This window comes from Erpetoichthys calabaricus, chromosome 6 (assembly GCF_900747795.2).
Source record: "Erpetoichthys calabaricus chromosome 6, fErpCal1.3, whole genome shotgun sequence".
In the NCBI taxonomy this organism is placed as follows: Eukaryota; Metazoa; Chordata; class Cladistia; order Polypteriformes; family Polypteridae; genus Erpetoichthys; species Erpetoichthys calabaricus.
The window spans coordinates 32,688,734-32,708,712 of NC_041399.2; the positions used below are offsets into that span (position 1 = coordinate 32,688,734).

Consider the following 19,979-nt stretch of genomic DNA (forward strand, 5'->3'; position numbering starts at 1 on the left):
CCAGAGTCAGTGCGTGGCGCCCAAACCCCACGACCTGTAAACTACACCTGCTCTAATCCACTGTGCCAGCAATCAGTGTGTGTAAGTTGGAGTATGCTTCCTAACAGTAAACAACTTCAACGTAACGACACAGCCACAGAACAACAAAGACGAGACCGCATGGATAAAAACAATACACGGAGGCTAGGAGTCACGGCTCCAAATGGAAGGAGCTCAACGATTAGTAATACAAACACGAGCCCGTATGGCTACGACCTGTAAACGAGCCGGTATGGATAAAAACAATGAACAAAGGCACCCACACAAAGAAACCGCTTTAGTACAAATATGTTTATTTAATTAAATGAACTTTCCCAGGACGCACCCACCCTCCATGATATTTCATCCCTCCAAGTATCGGAGGGAACAGAAAGTGACTGCCATTCTTGGATTTGCGATTCTTTCGAGAATCGCGGGCTTGCTGGTTATACAGAAGATTTTGTTTCTGAGTGTTACTTAATAAGCATCACGTCTGTACATTTTAGAGTATTTTATTATTGTTGGCTGTGGTCACATCCTATTATCATGTGTGGTAATTTTAAACTTTTTATTTGAATTTAAAGATTTAATTCAATTATGTGTGAAAATTCCATGTAAATGACTCAAACAATTTAGACTTAATTTCCAGGGTAAGTTTAATTCTAGCCAAATGAGTTATTCCATCTGCATTGTAACACACTGGGTAATTAATTTCACCACACAAAGACTTATTTTAATTATTAAGACCTAAAACAAGTGGTTTTGTTACACCACATTATTGCCTGTTAATTTAACACAATTTTAATGTGTTTATTATATGATCACACATTATGACAATTACCAATAACACAATTTTTTTTCCACATTACATTTATAAATAGACTACTTTTTTAGCCACCTGTGTAATAATATTTCTGAATAATGTTTTCAAACAAATAACTTGATTAGGGGTCTGCAAAGCCAGTCCTGGGGGGTCGTAGTGGATGCAGATCTTTGTTTCTAAATGAGAAGTCAGTTATTGCTGTTGAACTGTGAATTGCTGATTTGAGTCCTAAACAGCTCCATTCACTGTTTTATTTGCTCCTTATCAGCATTAAGATGGACATAAAGGGACCAGCAGTTCTCCATTTTCACCTGTGCATATTCATCGTGTACTATCAGGTCTAATAAAATATTTGGAAGGAAACTGAAGAGGAAAAAACTGAGAATTAGTCATCCGCTTCAGACCATAAACCATTTGGATGATATCCTACTAAAGGAAAAAAATCCACAATGTAAGAATGATGTGACATGACAGAATGAAAACAGGGACACACCATAACATCTCATTAGATCTCTTACTGATAAGAATGTTTTTCTAAGTAAGCATTCGTGTTGGAGCAAAAACCTGCAGCTACTACAGCCCCCCAGGACCGACTCTACAGACCCCTGAGCTAGATGACTATAATTGTTATATTATAAAATCGAAGAATCGAGTTGTGATTGATGGGTGTGTGACAGCTTTGCCAGGTTATTGAAGACAAGTAAGCACATATCCACGCACACATCTCTGACGCTCAAAAGGGTGCTGTTACCAACCACTTAGTTTCAAACAATTTTCTAACGGTATTTATAACAAAAGTCCTCTTTGGAGGTCATGGATTCCAAGTCAAACAAGTTCACTTTGCCTTTGCAATCAAGGAATGTTATGAAGTGAGTGTTGTTAGTAATCTTTTAATAGATAACCGATACAGTACAACAAATGAGATATAACGTCAGCTGTACTGTACCAAGACATAGAGAAAGCATGAAGACTTAGAACGATCAAAAGGAAATGCAAAAGAGCTAACTTGGAAAAAAAAACTGAGTTAAAAAAAAAGTTTCATTTTATTAAAACTAGGGGGCTCTGCCCCCTGCTCAATTCGCTCGCCAACTCCTGGGCAGGTGCAAGTACCAGCCACTTCACGTCCCTGACACTCGTGTATGTGGATTTCACTTTCACCAAAAAACAAATCTTTTAATTCTTGCAGATAGGCCTCTTCATTGGGAAGAAACACTACTTTTCCCTGATGGCAACACGAATTAGACGATCTACAAGTCTCTGGCTTAAAGTTTAAATCTGAACAATATATCCAATCTCTTTTCGCTGTTGCGTTATTTCACCGAGTAATAATTTCCATTTGTTAGCGCTAATGCGATCTTTACTATCAGTTTCTTGAGACTTTTGAATTTTAGTACTTTCATAATCTCTAACCTGCTCTGCATGTGTATCACGCCAACGTTTTTGAACCTCTTTACGATGTTCTGCTTTGTCTTCTACTCTTTGTCTTTTATTTCCAACCCCGTTTGGAGCTGAGAGTGCAGGAACTGTGTCTGACAATAGCAGTCACACAAATGAGAAGTGAGTGGACGGCGAGCGTGGTTGTAAATGTTTGAGAGGAGGGCGGGACCTGAAATTATCTCTCACAGGAATTGAAATCATCTCCAAGTAAGTCTCGTCTCAGGATTTCCTTTTATAATAGAGAGACAGTAATATTATGAAAACTAATGTTTTCAGATACTGTTTACTATCTTATTTTTTTCTGATGACATCACTTGAGAGATTATTTGAAAGAACTTAAGAAATTTGACAAACGAGGAGACCGTTCAGTTCATCAGGCCTGTTTGTTTACCTAATAACTAAACTGGCCCAGTATCTCATCCACATTTTTTTAAATGTTGTCAAGGTTTCCGCTGTAATCCTACATCTCAGTACTCTTTGTGTAAAGAAGTGTTTCCTGGCGTCAGTCCTAAAGGCACATCCCCGTAATTTCCTCTGATGTTCTTGAGTGCGTGATTCACCGTTAAGTTGAAAGAATCCTGCTGGATCTACTTTATCGATGCCTTTGAGGATTGTGAACACCTGATTAGGTCCCCACACAGGTCCCTCTGCACAGACTAAACAGGTCTCATTCTCGGAGTCTGTTACAGTAGGACATGTAATTACAGGTCCTTGGATGCATGTGGTTGTTGTCTACTGTACAGCTTCAAGTACTGCTATGCATCCAGGAGCAAAATGGCGAAATCTTACATCGAAAGAGGGAATGGCATCCCAGATTTAAAACAAGTATTATTGCAGGTTTTTAGCAAGTCAGATGATTTGATTGAATAATTTAATGGAAATGTCTTGAGGAGAATAGTAATGTCATTTGCTTTCCATATGCCAAATTTCCCCTTGGGGGAAAATTAAGTTGTATCTGTCAACAGAAAAAAGCAGAGCAATATATGGAAAGGAATGGGCTGAAGGCAAAGTGTGGAGCAACTGGGAACAGTTAGCAGACTTGATAAATGAAAAAGTACAGGCAGCAGTCAAGATGAAGGTCTTCTCATCAATGGAATTAGAATAATTATAGAAATAACAGCTGACAAACATTTAAGTTAAAATTAGAAACACATACTTTGGTAAACATTTAAATACAAGTAGTCACCTGCACAGGAGGAAAGCTGTGCTTACTCCCCGCCATCATCCATTGGAAGGACGTTATGAAACTGAACCAACCAAACATGCACCGTGTTCAAGCAGTATGGGAAGAGACCTAAAAGAGATAAAATAAATCACATTGTGTGGTGTCAGCCCATAATAAATAAAACAGAACACTGACAAACAAGAGGAGATCATTCGCCCTGGCAGGTTCTTCTATTTAACAAAGAGCTAAGTTGTCCCAGTATTTCCTGCCGATACCTTCTAAGTAGAAATACTGAGATGAATTCATGGAGAGAACAACATACTGTACTGAGGGAAAAACAGATGTTTTTAACAAGCAAAAAGAAACTTAATACCTACAGAAGGAAGTCTCCCTAAAGGTACAAAGACATTTCTAAATAAGCAAAGAAACAGACTGATGAAAAGAGAATGGCAGAGATAAGAGAGGCATAATGCTTGATTTTTTTATAGCTTGTCTTGTTTGTTCCTCGGTCTAGTTTCAAATACAGACAAACTATTCAAATCCACAAATTTCCTTGCAGAAAAAGGATTACCCATAGAATACTATTTAATACGTCTTTGAATATGTCATGAATTTGATTGAAAATGAAGAATAATTACAGCAAAAATCTATTAAACCTGCAAACATGTACTTCTTGAGTGAATCACCTTAAGAGAGCCGTGCAACGCCAGGCGCCCCCCCCATAAGGCTAAACAGGCCCATGTGCTGCTTCGCCCATACAGTCTGATCTGTCGGGTTCATCTTCTGAATTCGTGATTGCAAATCTCACTTAGGAACCCACATAATAATTAAATGGCAGCAGTTGTCATTGCATGCTGCATTAAGATTGAAAATCCATTGAATAAAAAGTGTGAGAACTGCTCTGAGCCTGCATTGTTTTGGCTGTGCTTCATTTTTATCTTATTTTCCTTTTTGTTATTTCCTAGTACTGTTGTTTTATATTGTTGATAAAACACTGCTGCGAAATCATGAACACTTCCTTTCATTCTGCGGTGGGCTGGCGCCCTGCCCGGGGATTTGTTCCTGCCTCGAGCCCTGTGTTGGCTGGGATTGGCTCCAGCAGACCCCCGTGACCCTGTGTTAGGATATAGCAGGTTGGAGACAGACTGACTGACTGACTGACTTACTGACTGACTGACTGAGTTTCGTTTTTGAATTTTAACGTTTGAAATTCTGCAGCGTTCTCTCAATTTAGAATTGAGGATTATGTCTTGGGTTTGGTGAAAGAAACAGGAATTGTTTGGGTTTTGAATGTAACAATAGTTAGTGAACTTTGAGCAGGTCCAGTGATTTGGATTTGCTGACAGATCTTTGGTCTCCCTGGCTCTGACAATGGCTTCTGTTTTTGTTCTTATCTCATGGACAGCAGCCTTGTAAAAATGCCTGGCAATGGTCTGTGCTGTCCTGAACTACGAGTCTCAAGAGATAAAGAGTTGCGGAGCACGGAGTCCCAAACACTTCCAATAATGCTCACTAGAGGGGGATATCAGCATCAAACTCTGGCTAGTACTGTACAGGTAAGGAGAGCAAGCACTGAATCTTTAGAAAGTAAAAGGTTTATTGTCCACAAAATAGGACTTCAATCCACTGAAGTTCTGTAGAACAGAAAAACAAAATGGAGTTGCCTGTAACAAGAAGGCAGTCCAAATCAAACAAGTCCCAATACCGATTACAACAGCAGGTCAAAGAGCAGAGCAGAAAGTTGAAAAAGCAGCAAAAAAGGCCATCAAATTTACAACAAATCGCCAGTCCTACGTGCATTTGAAAAGAACTGCCAGGAAGTGTGGGAGACCCTCAGATATATCAGGCAGAGGGCAGATCCGGGTGGTGATTGGCAGGTGGCCCACCCAAAAACACACAAGGCCCACAGTAAAGGGAACAGTAATACAGCAAAAATTAAAAAAAAAACAAGGAACAAAGCAAATAAATCGGACAAAATAAAACTGAACACAAAGGACACAAAATAAGGACTTGAAACACAACACTTGCAAGTAGAACTGGTGGTGTGGAGAGCCGGTCCTGTGAGCCCCCTTGCTTAGTCCATATGGACTTGTGCACGTGATTGTGTGCTTAACAGCACGTAACACTGGCCTGCATTTATTACTTGAGGTCCACTCATGTTCAAGGGGGGAGCGTAGCATATGCAGTGTTTAAGGAAAGACCAGCACCACCATTACAGGGCCAGTTCAGAGTTGGAAATTCAGTTAATGTTTGTATGGCACCAGCCACAAAGTACAGGCTCAGAGCGGATGGACAAATCCACAGCTACAAAGCATCGACGGCAAACTGCTACACCTTACAACAGCCCACCTAGTGAGAAGTCGAGCACAATGACCCCTTTTACTGGCTAACTAAAAAGATTACAATATGCAAGCTTTTGAGGCAACTCGGGCCCCTTCTTATCAGGCATATTGTAATTATATATACATATTTGCATATTGTAATCTTTTTAGTAAAAAACAAAAAGGTGTCATTTCCTTCTCCGTCTATAGATGATTTTCTGGACAGTGTAAATGTTGATTTCCAGTTGTATGGACGCCTTTTTAAATCCCTTTCCAGGCTCTTAGGCATGTAGAGCCTTCAGAGGCCTCCTGATGCAGGAAGTGTGTCAAAGTGTGTAAGGTCTGGGACTGCAAACCCTGCTACTGACTCGGTGTGACCCTGAGCAAGAAAAACAAGAGAAATGTAAACCACTCAAACACTTTGGATAAAAGTGTCGGCCAAATAAGTGAATGTAAATAGAATAAAACAACAAAAAGCAAACTAAACCAATTGTCTAAAGGTGAAATAGGACAAGATCCTCTCTAATGCTCTTCTCATCATTTGCACCTCATCGAATTCTGATCTGAGGTTGTAATAAATACAGGGCTGAAGCAATGAAACCCACCTGAGGAATCACAAACATTACCGTGCCCTGGAATGGGGGGGCTGTGTGAAAAAAGTGTCGTCATTTGTGCAGGGTGTGACCAAAATGTACGCAAATACCTGTAAAGCGCACTTTAATCACATCTGAATTGTTGGATTTGTAATTTTAAAATATGGAGCAGAGGGGTAAATCAAGGAAAAATATGTCTTTGTATATCCAACATTATGGAGGCCACTGTATATAAGAAAGGGCAGAGCAGGAGACTACAGTCCCTTCATGTGAGTAACAACATCCTTTACAGGTTTAAGAACTCTGTGGGGCAGAGTGGTGGGTGGGCTGGGCTGGTAACATCACTTCAAGAGAAGCCCACTAAAAGGGCAGGCTCAGTTATGGAAACACACACTCGGCCTGCTGGAAATCGTAACAGACAAGAGAATGAAGACAAAACCGAGGACTATTATGAGCCGTGCTGCCCGTCCTCTCTAACTCACAAGGCCATGAATTACTCAGCAACACTGCAACTTGGGCTTCTTCACAAATATGGCAATTTGTTTTTATAAATTTCCCCTTTGGGTCAAACAAAGTACTATCTATCTATCTATCTATCTATCTATCTATCTATCTATCTATCTATCTATCTATCTATCACATAGTGCCTTATCCATTATCTATCTATCTATCTATCTATCTATCTATCTATCTATCTATCTATCTATCTATCTATCTATCTATCTATCTATCTATCACATAGTGCCTTATCCATTATTTACCTCTTTATTTATCTGTCTATCTGACTCAAAACAGCCTCATGTTTTGCTTATTTGCATATTCAACAAGGGATTATGGGACATCGTAATGCTACACAAATAACAGCACATTTATTAGATGCCATAATAGTAATAAAAACAATGTGGTGTTATTTGATCAGTCCAACATTAATGCAGTGTTCTATTTATTATAACATGTTTATTTGGCTAAGACACTGGAGATTTTTTTTTAAAATACCGTCTTCAACTAATAATTTAAAAACTGTAAGTTCCTCTCCACTCAGGGTGTCTTCCTGTTGCACATTTACTACTGGAACAGAAACTGGCAGATTGCGCAGAATTTATCTTTATCAAAAAATAGGTAATGTCACAAAAAGTTATTTTTAATTGAATGTACCTTTTATTTCTGTATTCATCATAGACTGTATAATCTGGGAATGAGTTAACACTGGGGGCATATTGTGAATATAATGGAGTGTAACAGATCATATTTTCCTACCGTCATGAACACTAAGGTCCTAGTGTTATAGAAATTATCAATTGTAGGATTGAGCAGGTTTAGGGAAAAGGATGGATAGGAAAGCACAGAATATTTCAGTGGTATTTGGGCAGGATAACTAGTAATATGTTTCTACAGCTTTGAACGTAGGTTTGTATTAACTTTATAAGCTTTTTCATCCAGCGGTGAAGATGTATGTAATGTCCACAGAGCCTTTGGCTGGGCACGTCCTATTTTTCACTGTAGCGCTGCCTCAGCCCACTAGTCAGCAGCATCGGCCCAGCAGTTGTTCAGACCTGATCACAGCCTTCAAACGCCATTGTGTTTTTGGATACAGCAGTATTAGTACGTAGTGGAAGTCGTCTACACCTGAAAGTGTTTTCTTTTACATGCCCTAGTGAGCACTTGGCAAATCAGCCCTGTATTTTTAAACAGACTGTTCTGCTTGGCTGTGTGCTCATTAAGAAATGACTCTCTGGAGTTCTGGCAGATCTATTTCTGAGAAGGAATTTAAAAATAACACACCAGGGTTCAACAGAATTAACTTCTGACAGATGTATTACATCTACTATTGTTTATCTTGTGTTAACAAAATGCTGTAAAAGTTTCACTAGAAGTTGTCAGGTGTCATTCCATTGATTGAGCTGGACAGAAAATAAAACACTAACAAGATTATCATTTATAATTTTAGAAAAAATGGGGCTGCCTCTCAAGGTGGACTGCTCTGTTGTACTCCGTTATATGGCCCTGTCATAGTGAAAAAATAATACAAGTGGCTGTTTAATGGTAACCAGTTCTGAATACTAAACCACAACAGAATATTATAAGTGCAGTAACTCCCTCCATCTCCTAACTGTCATGGTCAGTTGGCCAGGGTCACGAGCGTAAGAGACGATCCCAGCAACACTGGAGAAGGGCACCACTCCATTAAAGGGCTGATTTAGAGCCACCAAATAATTAGAAAGGAGATGAGCAACCACTGAGGAGCTACGAGGGAGGCAGCGACTCCGCCAAATACAGCGCTGCATACACAAACACACAAGAGTGCCTCCCTGCCTTACAGCATGTGAACAAACTGAAGGCCGTCCTGTTGTTTATCCTGTCTAGCAAGGATTAATAGAAACTGAATTTACATAGCTTGGTTTTTTTTTTCTTTTCACAGAAAGGCAGCAGATTACTTTATGAAGTTGCTACTCCACTGTTCATCTGAACAAACCAGCAGCTGCTTCTGTGTAAGTAAGTAAATTCGCAAGTAGATACGAGGTGTGGGGTGGTGCCAGACTGGCCAGGCCCATGTCGGGCACTTCGGGGCAGAATGCAGGCAGCTGTGAACTATTCAGGGTTAACAACATTACTGCAGCAGGCGCCCACAAGCAGGCGTAACACTCAGCGACCAGGCCAGCAGCGCACAACAGCTTAGCACAAAATGGGAGATAGATAGATAGATAGATAGATAGATAGATAGATAGATAGATAGATAGATAGATAGATAGATAGATAGATAGATAGATAGATAGATAGGGCACTATATAATAGATAGATAGATAGATAGATAGATAGATAGATAGATAGATAGATAGATAGATAGATAGATAGATAGATAGATAGATAGATAGATAAGGCACTATATAATAGATAGATAGATAGATAGATAGATAAGGCACTATATAATAGACAGATAGATAGCTAGATAGATAAGGCACTATATAATAGATAGATAGATAGATAGATAGATAGATAGATAGATAGATAGATAGATAGATAGATAGATAGATAGATAGATAGATAGATAAGGCACTATATAATAGATAGATAGATAGATAGATAGATAGATAGATAGATAGATAGATAGATAGATAGATAGATAGATAGATAGATAGATAGATAGATAGATAGATAGATAGATAAGGCACTATATAATAGATAGATAGATAGATAGATAGATAGATAGATAGATAGATAGATAGATAGATAAGGCACTATATAATAGATAGATAGATAGATAGATAGATAGATAGATAGATAGATAGATAGATAAGGCACTATATGATAGATAGATAGATAGATAGATAGATAGATAGATAGATAGATAGATAGATAGATAGATAGATAGATAAGGCACTATATAATAGATAGATAGCTAGATAGATAAGGCACTATATAATAGACAGATAGATAGCTAGATAGATAAGGCACTATATAATAGATAGATAGATAGATAGATAAGGCACTATATAATAGACAGATAGATAGATAGATAGATAGATAGATAGATAGATAGATAGATAGATAGATAGATAGATAGATAGATAAGGCACTATATAATAGAATAGATAGATAGATAGATAGATAGATAGATAGATAGATAGATAGATAGATAGATAGATAAGGCACTATATGATAGATAGATAGATAGATAGATAGATAGATAGATAGATAGATAGATAGATAGATAGATAGATAGATAAGGCACTATATAATAGATAGATAGATAGATAGATAAGGCACTATATAATAGATAGATAGATAGATAGATAGATAGATAGATAGATAGATAAGGCACTATATAATAGATAGATAGATAGATAAGGCACTATATAATAGATAGATAGATAGATAGATAGATAGATAGATAGATAAGGCACTATATAATAGATAGATAGATAGATAGATAGATAGATAGATAGATAGATAGATAGATAGATAAGGCACTATATAATAGATAGATAGATAGATAGATAGATAGATAGATAGATAGATAGATAAGGCACTATATGATAGATAGATAGATAGATAGATAGATAGATAGATAGATAGATAGATAGATAGATAGATAGATAGATAGATAAGGCACTATATGATAGATAGATAGATAGATAGATAGATAGATAGATAGATAGATAGATAGATAGATAGATAAGGCACTATATAATAGATAGATAGATAGATAGATAGATAGATAGATAGATAGATAGATAGATAAGGCACTATATAATAGATGATAGATAGATAGATAGATAGATAAGGCACTATATAATAGATAGATAGATAGATAGATAGATAGATAGATAGATAGATAGATAGATAGATAGATAGATAGATAGATAGATACTTTATTAATCCCAAGGGGAAATTCACAATGTTTTAATGAATGAACTGGGAGTACATATCCAGTGAGCTCAGTGGTTTATTTAACATTTGTTAAACTGGAGACAACTTGTCTACTGTATGTTACTATTGTAAAAGCTCTGGATTCATTGTAAAGTGTCACTTGCCACATGCTGCTGACGGTGGCCTAGGTGTATTGAACAGTTCAGTACATAATCTTCAATAAATTCATAAAACTGGATTTACAGCTGAGCCGAGTGTGTATGTGAAAGATGGGCAGCGTAACTCTAGTGGGATCGGATATCGTAAAGATCAATAATAATGTAGTCACTATTATAATGTTATGAATGTGCCCTTAATAAAACTGGTCTTCTCATCAACAAAACACTTTATTATGTCCAAAATGATTGTAAAATTATTTTTAAAATTCTGTAAATCGTCTTCACTATTCTCAATTGCTCTTTGCCACTATGCTGGTAATAATTTCCAGCTCTTATTCTGAAATTCATTTGAGCAGCTTTGTGATGTGTGGTTATGGCAGAAAAGAGCACCGCTGTCACAGAAGGACCTCACTACATGCTCAGCTTTTTTTTTCAACTCAAATTCATTTGTTTTAATCATACACGTTCTGAAAATCTTAAGGAGGATCACCATTTTCAAATTAATTTTAAGAAATGGAAATCTTCTTCTGGGTTTTCTGTTTTGTTCACTTTAAACTTGTTTCACTTTTAATGAAACCCAAAATAGTTTCTAAGGAGGAATCCACTGCAAGTGCACTCCTTTATCTTTTTAAGTTGTTTTTGCTCTTTCGATGCACAGACACTTTTCACAGAGTTAGAACATCAGAACAATCTGGAGGAGAACAGGCCCTTCAGCCAGTCCGTTTCTAAAATAACACAAGTCAAGTTCTGAACGTCCCTAAAGTCTAACATTCTAACACTATTTGGTCATTGTTTTCCATGTATTTATGGTTCTCTGAGTGAAGAAAAACTTCCTAATGTTTGTGTGAAATTTACCCCAACAAGTTTCCAACTGTGTCCCCGTGTTCTTGATGAACTCATTTTAAAGTCACCGTCTCGATCCACTGTACTAATACCCTTCATAATTTTAAACACTTCAATCATGTCACCTCTTCATCTTCTTTTGCTTTAACTGTAAAGGCTCAGCTCTTTTAATCTTTCCTCCTAACTCACCCCCGGTAGCCCCTCAGTCAGCCTAGTCGCTCTTCTCTGGACCTTTTCAAGCTCTGCTATGTCCTTTTTGTAGCCAGGAGACCAAAACTGCCCACAGTACTCCAGATGAGGCCTCACCAGTGTGTTATAAAGCTGGAGCAGTACCTCCTCGGACTCAGAATCCACACATCAAGGCGCTATATAACCTCACAATCTTAATGGCGTCTGAACTCTTTCTGCATGTTTATAGTGTTGAGTCAACTGTGACTCCTAAATCCTTCTCGTGAGCTGTTCAAGTTAAATCTAACACGCTTGGTCACTGGCCACCAATACTTGCTACACATTTGCTTGTTATTTTTATTGTGTAATGGTGTGACCATCTGGCCATTGTTTCATTTATTCTTTTAGTCTACACCTATCTTGATGAAGGTTGTGGCAGCAACAGACCGTGTCAGAATAAGCAGGCCAGTGTTCTCCCCACAAACTCCCAGGGCCAGTTGAGAGACTCAAGTTTCTCCAGGGTTTGCTGGTTTTTTTTGTACCGTATACACCTCTTTAGATCATCCTTACTACATGCCCAGATCACCTCAACTGGCTCCTCTGGGTCAGTCCTACACCATTGTGGAACCTGTCACACCACCGTGGACAGTGAGCCCAGCAAAATTGTTCAGGAATCTCATTTCAGCCCCTTTTATGTGAGGTCTCTTTCTTTTGGTCACTACCAAGGACAGAGATGTAATGACCAACCAGTAAATTAAATGCTTTGTCCAAAGACTTGGCAGGTTCCAAGACAATGTCCACACACTAACTGATTGATCTCCTCATCACCTTCATGTTCTTAAACATTCCTCCATTTACCAGAGCCACCTAATCCCATTCAAGGGTGTAGGGCAGGGGTGTCGAACTCCAGGCCTGGAGGGCCGCAGTGGCTGCAGGTTTTCATTCTAACCCTTTTCCTAATCATTGACCAGTTTCATTGCTAATTAACTCATTTTCCCTTCATTTTAATAGCCCTGTTTTTAAGGATTCAGTCCTCTGAATTTACTCCTTTCTTCATTAAATGAGAGCTAAACAGAAATGAGATGTGAAACAAGCCGACGACATATGACCAGCTAAATTGGGATTTTAAACTCCAACCAATTTCCCTCCAACCAGTCTCTTAATGAAAAGCTGATTCTTGCTGTTAATTAAACTCATTATTTAATTCCACAGCTTGTTGCTGCTCTCATTCTGCCATGGCAGTGTAGCAGTAGAGGAGTTTAGCGTCCTCTTGAACCCTCAGGTACCTCTCCAAACACCAGGTAAAAGTACTATTATTATTTATTAAATAATAATCGCGTGCACAAAGCACCCTCCACTCCACACTATTCATACAATAAACAAACTAATCACAATACTCTCTCCTCCGCTCCCAGACACTTAGCCACCCTACCTCCCAGCTCAGCTCAGTGTCTGGGCTTTCCCAGAGTCCTTTTATACTCCCTGACCCGGAGGTGTTTCTGCCCAATAGTCCATAAGTCCTTATTACTTCTGGGTCAGGGTAAAAGTCCTTTTCTTCAACCTGAAAGTACGTCATCTCTCCTGTTCATGTGACCAGGACGTACTTCCAGGTTATAGGGCACATAAGAGTCCACGAGCCTCCCTACAGCGACTCCTGGTGGTCCCCAAGGTATCCAGCAGGGCTGTGCATAAAAACTACAAACTCCATGAGGCCCTGCTGGAATTTGGGGCACGTCCATGCTGTCGGGAGAGCTCCTCCTGGCGGCCTGGGGGTGAGGGCCGGAAACTCTCGCCGGCCATCCACCACAGCAGACATTTCTAATCTGTTGATTTTCTGTTTTTTCTAAGAACACCGTCAAGATGTTTTGGTGACCTGAGAGATCAGCCTTACTGAGACCATCACCTTTTGTTATTTTCAGATATTATGTGCTGGGCACAGGTGAGCTGGTCATGTGGCGGCTTGTTTTGTGTCTCGTTATTGTTTGGCTGCTAATTAATGAAAAAGAGACAACTAAGGGGTCTGAGTCAAGTTAATTAAAACTAAGACAAAAGAAGTTAATTAGCAGCAAAAACTGGTCACAAATGAAGAAGAAGGATAGAATGAAAACTGCAGCGACTGCGGCCCTCCAGGACCGGAGTTCAACACCTGTGGTGTAGGGTCATCAGTAAACATATATGTTCGGCTCTTCATTGATTCTCAGGTTTCCATCCAAGGAGTTTTTGCGAAAAAATATTTAGCGCTTCAAATTTTTTTACCGATATAGCTGATGGAAATGCTAATTATCGATAAAATGTTGTACATGTCGACATAATATTTTTCCGTTTAACTTTAGCGCATAAATTCCATATCGATACTTCAGATGTCGCAAAAACTACATTGGAAACACTTTTTGTCGGAAAAAAGGGCTTTAACGCAAATAAATGTGTCACATTTTCATCACGTGCAATCAAAACGAGAATGGCGGAGCGGTTCGCATGGTCTGATGAAGAGAGTTTTTTTTTGATTAAACGTCGTTATTTTGTATTAATTCAAATTTCAGTTTTAATTAAAAACCTTAAGGGAAGCAGGTTAATTCAGTTGTTATCGCACTGAGAAGGGATGTTGAAAGGTAGGCTCACCTGTACAGATCCGATGCTGCAAACACAGCTGCATCATGGGCACTTCCAGGAGTGCCAACGCAAATGTCTCGTATCATGCACCTGTCATCAACAAGGGCCTGGAGAACAATAGATGGCCACCCTTTGCGATTAATGTAATCGCGGTAGCCTTCCGTCGGGGGAAGAATAGGCACATGCGTGCCATCCAGCGCACCGTAAATCTGTGGCACAAGATGCACCAAGGAATTGCGGTATGCAATTTCATTGGCCTCCGCTACAGTCGGAAGTCTGATATAACGCCGCATTATTTTTTCTTTAATAGCGGTGCACACAGCATATACACATCGATGGACGGTAGTTTTACTAACCCCGAAAGTTTCTCCAACTACTCTATACTCGGCACAGGTTGCCAGCTTGTAAAGGGCGATGGCAATCCGCTTTTGGGTTGGAACCGGTGGTCGGTGGCAACCTGTGATGGGCGCAACATCAGGACTGATGAATCCACACAACATCTCAAACGTCGGCCGTGTCATTCTAAAATGTTGCAGCCAGAGATTTTCTGTTAAGTGTCTCTCCACCACCTCCTCCCAGAAGGTCTTATTCCGTCGTCTCTCCCATACCCGTGGGTTTCGTCGCACTGGGGTACTTTCTTCGAGCTCTAGGGCTATCAGACAAGCAACTGCTTCATTCTGCTGTCGTCTTCGGATATTATGTACAATTCCAATTATTTGTGAAACTGAAATAACAGTAAGCTGGCAAATTTCAAAAAACTGTCTGAATAATCTCTCCATTTCTTTGTTTAGTGGAGGGGGTGTAACGTGGAAAACAAAAGGTAGATAATTTGCGACATACACAAAATTATGTATGGAAACGGCTCAAGGGCAGATTTTTTTCGCGATACAACAAAAGTTATGCGACAGTTCGTTTTGGGGGGGGGGGGGGTGACGTCATCATGCACACCCATTTTATCGATAAAAAGCCAGCTTGATGGAAACAGGCTGGAGACAGCAAATTTCGCACATTTTTTTTACGTATATTCTGTTTGTCGATAACAAAACGTCGCAAAAAACTGGATGGAAACTTAGCTAGTGTAACGTACACATTAATCTTCACTGCGGTTACTTTACAATCCTCTTGAAATGTGTTTTATATCATAGGTGATTTCATAAATCTTTCAAATTAAACGTTTTTTGGTAGCTATCCTTTGAACTGTAAAAAAAAAAAACGACTAGCTAACAGAAATCGACGATGTTCATGACAAAGGGGTTTTTAATGCAGAGTTTTATTCATTTCCTTGTTCCTGCCTGTTAAAACACCTCAGGCATGACAGTGAAAGGCCCAGAAATCACAATCGCTCCGCACGTCCTCCTGTATGATGTCACTCTTTTATCAGATATTATAATAATTTCTGTGATATGTTTGCTCTTTTATTTAATGCATTTGGTTTTAACTTTAGGGCTTGCTAGCAAAGCATCTGAGGGAGACTTCTGGGGGACGCCATTAGTGGGCATTTGTGGGTCTTTGTTTCATGAGGTATGTAGTTTATATATTCTTGTATAGGATGTGCACATTTTTTGAAATAACTTTAGTTTTCATAGTTTAATTTTGCACAAATTACAGGACTAAAATATTATTGTGAATGTTGGCCTGAAATCAAAAAAAATAAAAAGCATTGCAGTTGGCCAGAAGAGAAAAAACAGTGAAACACCTAAAACCGGAGTATAAGAGTTCAGCCTCAATTATTTAAACAAAGTATTGAACTTTAATTAATTTCCACAGTTTTACTTACTGTCATCGGGTTATAGATAAGTCCTTTGAAAAAAAATATTAATACAAAGCTAAAAGCTGAAAATGGAATCGCACAGTGCATTAGAAAGTGGTCTTCTCCTGATGCATTATCCATCCATCCATCCATTTTCCAACCCGCTGAATCCGAACACAGGGTCACGGGGGTCTGCTGGAGCCAATCCCAGCCAACACAGGGCACAAGGCAGGAAACAATCCTAGGCAGGGTGCCAACCCACCGCAGGACACACATAAGCACACCCACACACCAAGCACACACTAGGGCCAATTTAGAATCGCCAATCCACCTAATCTGCATGTCTTTGGACTGTGGGAGGAAACCCACGCAGACACGGGGAGAACATGCAAACTCCACGCAGGGAGGACCCGGGAAGCAAACCCAGGTCCCCAGATCACCCAACTGCGAGGCAGCAGCGCTACCCACTGCACCACCGTGCGCCCCTGATGCATTATGCAATCCAATATCAGCATCATAAAGGATATAAAAAGGGACATTTAGAGAGTAAGAATGCAAATTGAAAATAAATAAAAAAGAAGCAACACAGGGAATCTGCACCTCTCCAGTCCTACCTTGGTCTAGGTGCCCACAATAAGCACTGCTGCCCCACTATCCTACCAGTATCAGTTACCCCAACACCCTGCTCACCTCCCCACACTAAACTCAACTGGTGCTCCGGCTAAATGTGCTTCACCACCAGCTAAGGTCAGAATAACTTTCTGGATCAGGCTGTGTGTGCCATTGTGGCATAGCGACCTCTGGAAGCCCCTCCTAAAGGGACAAACTTTGAAACGGGCCAAGTGATTCTACCCCTACCACTCCATACTTGTCTGCAGGAGAAGAACAACCTGCTAATGAACAGCTTGTACCCATTTCTCCTAGCCTGACATCTTGGCAACATATTTCAGTTCTGGACAGTATACACACACCATGAAAGTACAGGTTATTTGAGTACCCTATTGCAAGCCTACAAAAACGAACCACCATTCTGGCAAGGGAACAAAAAACATTTACAGAAAAGTTGCAGTTTTAATTCTGATTTAACGTCCAGGAGCAAACAGCTGCTAAGGCAGCACATCATCAGAGCACCAGGAACATGGCCACAGTGTTTGTCAATGGCTGAGGTTGTGGCTGCTCATTTGTATCCAGGTGACAAGAATTAAAAAATGATCGGTTGGGAAAAATGCCCTTCTATATCATTGTAATGAGATTATCATGGCAGGTTTGACCGTCTAGCTCCCTCTTGTTAAGCAAATATTTGCATGTGATAAGGCCGTCTTGGTTTTACTGTTCATACAAGATCTAATATTCCTAGGAAATGCTGAGAAATTAAGCAAAATGACCCCTTTTATTGGCTACCTACACGCAACTCGGGCCCCTTCTTCAGGCAATCCATAATGGCTAATGCGGTACAAGTCCCTAGTACTAGGAAAAGCTAAAATACTTTTACTTGGTAAATGCTAAATCAACATCTAAAAATGTAAATGCTGAAGAGTAAAACAATCACACATGTCTGCACAACCATGTAAAGTAAGAGTGATATTTTGATTAGATAGATAGATAGAGGGCAGCACAGTGGCGCAGTGGGTAGCGCTGCTGCCTCGCAGTTGGGAGATCTGGGGACCTGGGTTCACTTCCCGGGTCCTCCCTGCGTGGAGTTCTCCCCGTGTCTGTGTGGGCTTCCTCCGGGTGCTCTGGTTTCCTCCCACAGTCCAAAGACATGCAGGTTAGGTGGATTGGCAATTCTAAATTGGCCCTAGTGTGTGCTTGGTGTTTGTGTGTGTCCTGTGGTGGGTTGGCACCCTGCCCGGGATTGGTTCCCTGCCTTGTGCCCTGTGTTGGCTGGGATTGGCTCCAGCAGACCCCCGTGACCCTCTGTTTGTATTCAGCGGGTTGGAAAATGGATGGATGGATAGATACTTTATTAATCCCAAGGGGAAATTCACATACTCCAGCAGCACCTTACTGATACAATGAACAATATTAAATTAAAGATTGATAATAATGCATGTAAAAAAACAGACAATATCTTTGTATAATGTTAATGTTTACCCCCCCCCCCCCCCGGGTGGAATTGAAGAGTCGCATAGTTTGGGGGAGGAACGATCTTCTCAGTCTGTCAGTGGAGCAGGACGGTGACAGCAGTCTGTCGCTGAAGCTGCTCTTCTGTCTGGAGATCCATCCATCCATCCATTTTCCAACCCGCTGAATATGAACACAGGGTCACGGGGGTCTGCTGGAGCCAATCCCAGCCAACACAGGGCACAAGGCAGGAACCAATCCTGGGCAGGGTGCCAACCCACCGCAGGACACACACAAACACACCCACACACCAAGCACACACTAGGGCCAATTTAGAATCGCCAATCCACCTAACCTGCATGTCTTTGGAATGTGGGAGGAAACCCACGCAGACACGGGGAGAACATGCAAACTCCACGCAGGGAGGACCCGGGAAGCGAACCCAGGTCCCCAGATCACCCAACTGCGAGGCAGCAGCGCTACCCATTGCGCCACCGTGCCGCCCTCTGTCTGGAGATGACACTGTTATTGCACAACGGTACTCCTCTGAAGCTTCTTTGTCACATTTGCCAAATTTTTGGGAAAATGTTAAAATTACACACACAGTGGCCTCCATAATGCTATGGACAAAGACAACTTGTGGTGCCCTGAAATGGGAGACCATGTATAAAAAGTGTTGTAATTTCTACATTCTGTGACTGAAATGCATGCAAATACCCTTAAAGTAAAGTCTGCGATGTGCACTTTAATCACATTTGAATTGTGATTTTAAACTTTGGAGCAGAGGGGTAAATTAATGTCTTGGGTCTTTGTCCCAAACATTATGAAGGGATCTCTCTCTCTATTGTGTATATATATATATATATATATATATATATATATATAATGGGGCTCTGCCCCCTGCTCACTTCGCTCGCCCATCCCCGGGTTTGGTTAACAGGATATACAATTTAAAGAGATTGTTATTTTCATTTCATTCATTCTTTATTTCTTGATATTTGCCAGTAATAAAGCTGTAGTGAATGAGTTATCCCCCCCAGGAGCATCCATGTGCCGGCCACTTTGCGTCTCTGCCTCTGGCGTTGTGGTGGGGGTCTGAACGCATGCTGTGGTAGTGGTGATACAATGGGAGACAAATACATTATTTTTTACCTCCGCTGTGCTCGAGGAGCAGCTTGCTGTTGCTGCTGCTTGTGCCGTGTTATATGATCTGCATGTTGCGCTGCGCTTCGAACATTTAAAAGCCTGTACAGCTGCTGTCTTCCTTGTCTCGCGGGACGGGACGTTAAGGTGTCTCCGAGAAAATCACGTCTCGACCCAAGATTTTTTTTTTATTATAATAATAGATATATATTGTTATAAAGACACAACAATTATGAAGATTTGGGGTTTTTAGCCCTGTATACTGTAAAGCAAATATTGTCAGTAGGTTTCTGAAAACTCAAAACAGACATTGAAGGGAGGGAGGACGGACATTTTATGGTGGCGGACTGGATATTAAGGTGAGGTATGCTGGGATAGTTGTGGTGGATTGTGGGAGCATGACGTCATCAAGGGTAAACAAAGGGAAGAAAGGAACCCGGAAGGGTGCATCTTCTAGAGTCATCCGGGCGCTTTTTATGGCTGCAACATTTCGGCCTTTCTAAGGAAGCAAAGAAAGA

At 40.2% G+C, this 19,979-nt stretch overlaps 1 protein-coding gene across 4 annotated transcripts in view; it reads left to right on the top strand.

The window, feature by feature from the left end:
* Positions 1 to 7,410: 7,410 nt before the first annotated feature.
* The window catches only part of LOC114653261 (E3 ubiquitin-protein ligase RNF138-like), a 35,246-nt gene continuing 22,677 nt past the window's right edge, over positions 7,411 to 19,979 (top strand). Inside the window, exons 1-2 of one of the 4 annotated variants that reach the window (XM_051929157.1) lie at positions 7,411 to 7,476; positions 8,777 to 8,850. The gene's annotated coding sequence lies outside the window, so the exon portion shown is untranslated. The remainder of the gene's footprint in view (positions 7,477 to 8,776; positions 8,851 to 19,979) is intronic. The other 3 variants (XM_051929158.1, XM_051929159.1, XM_051929160.1) reach the window with 3 other exon arrangements.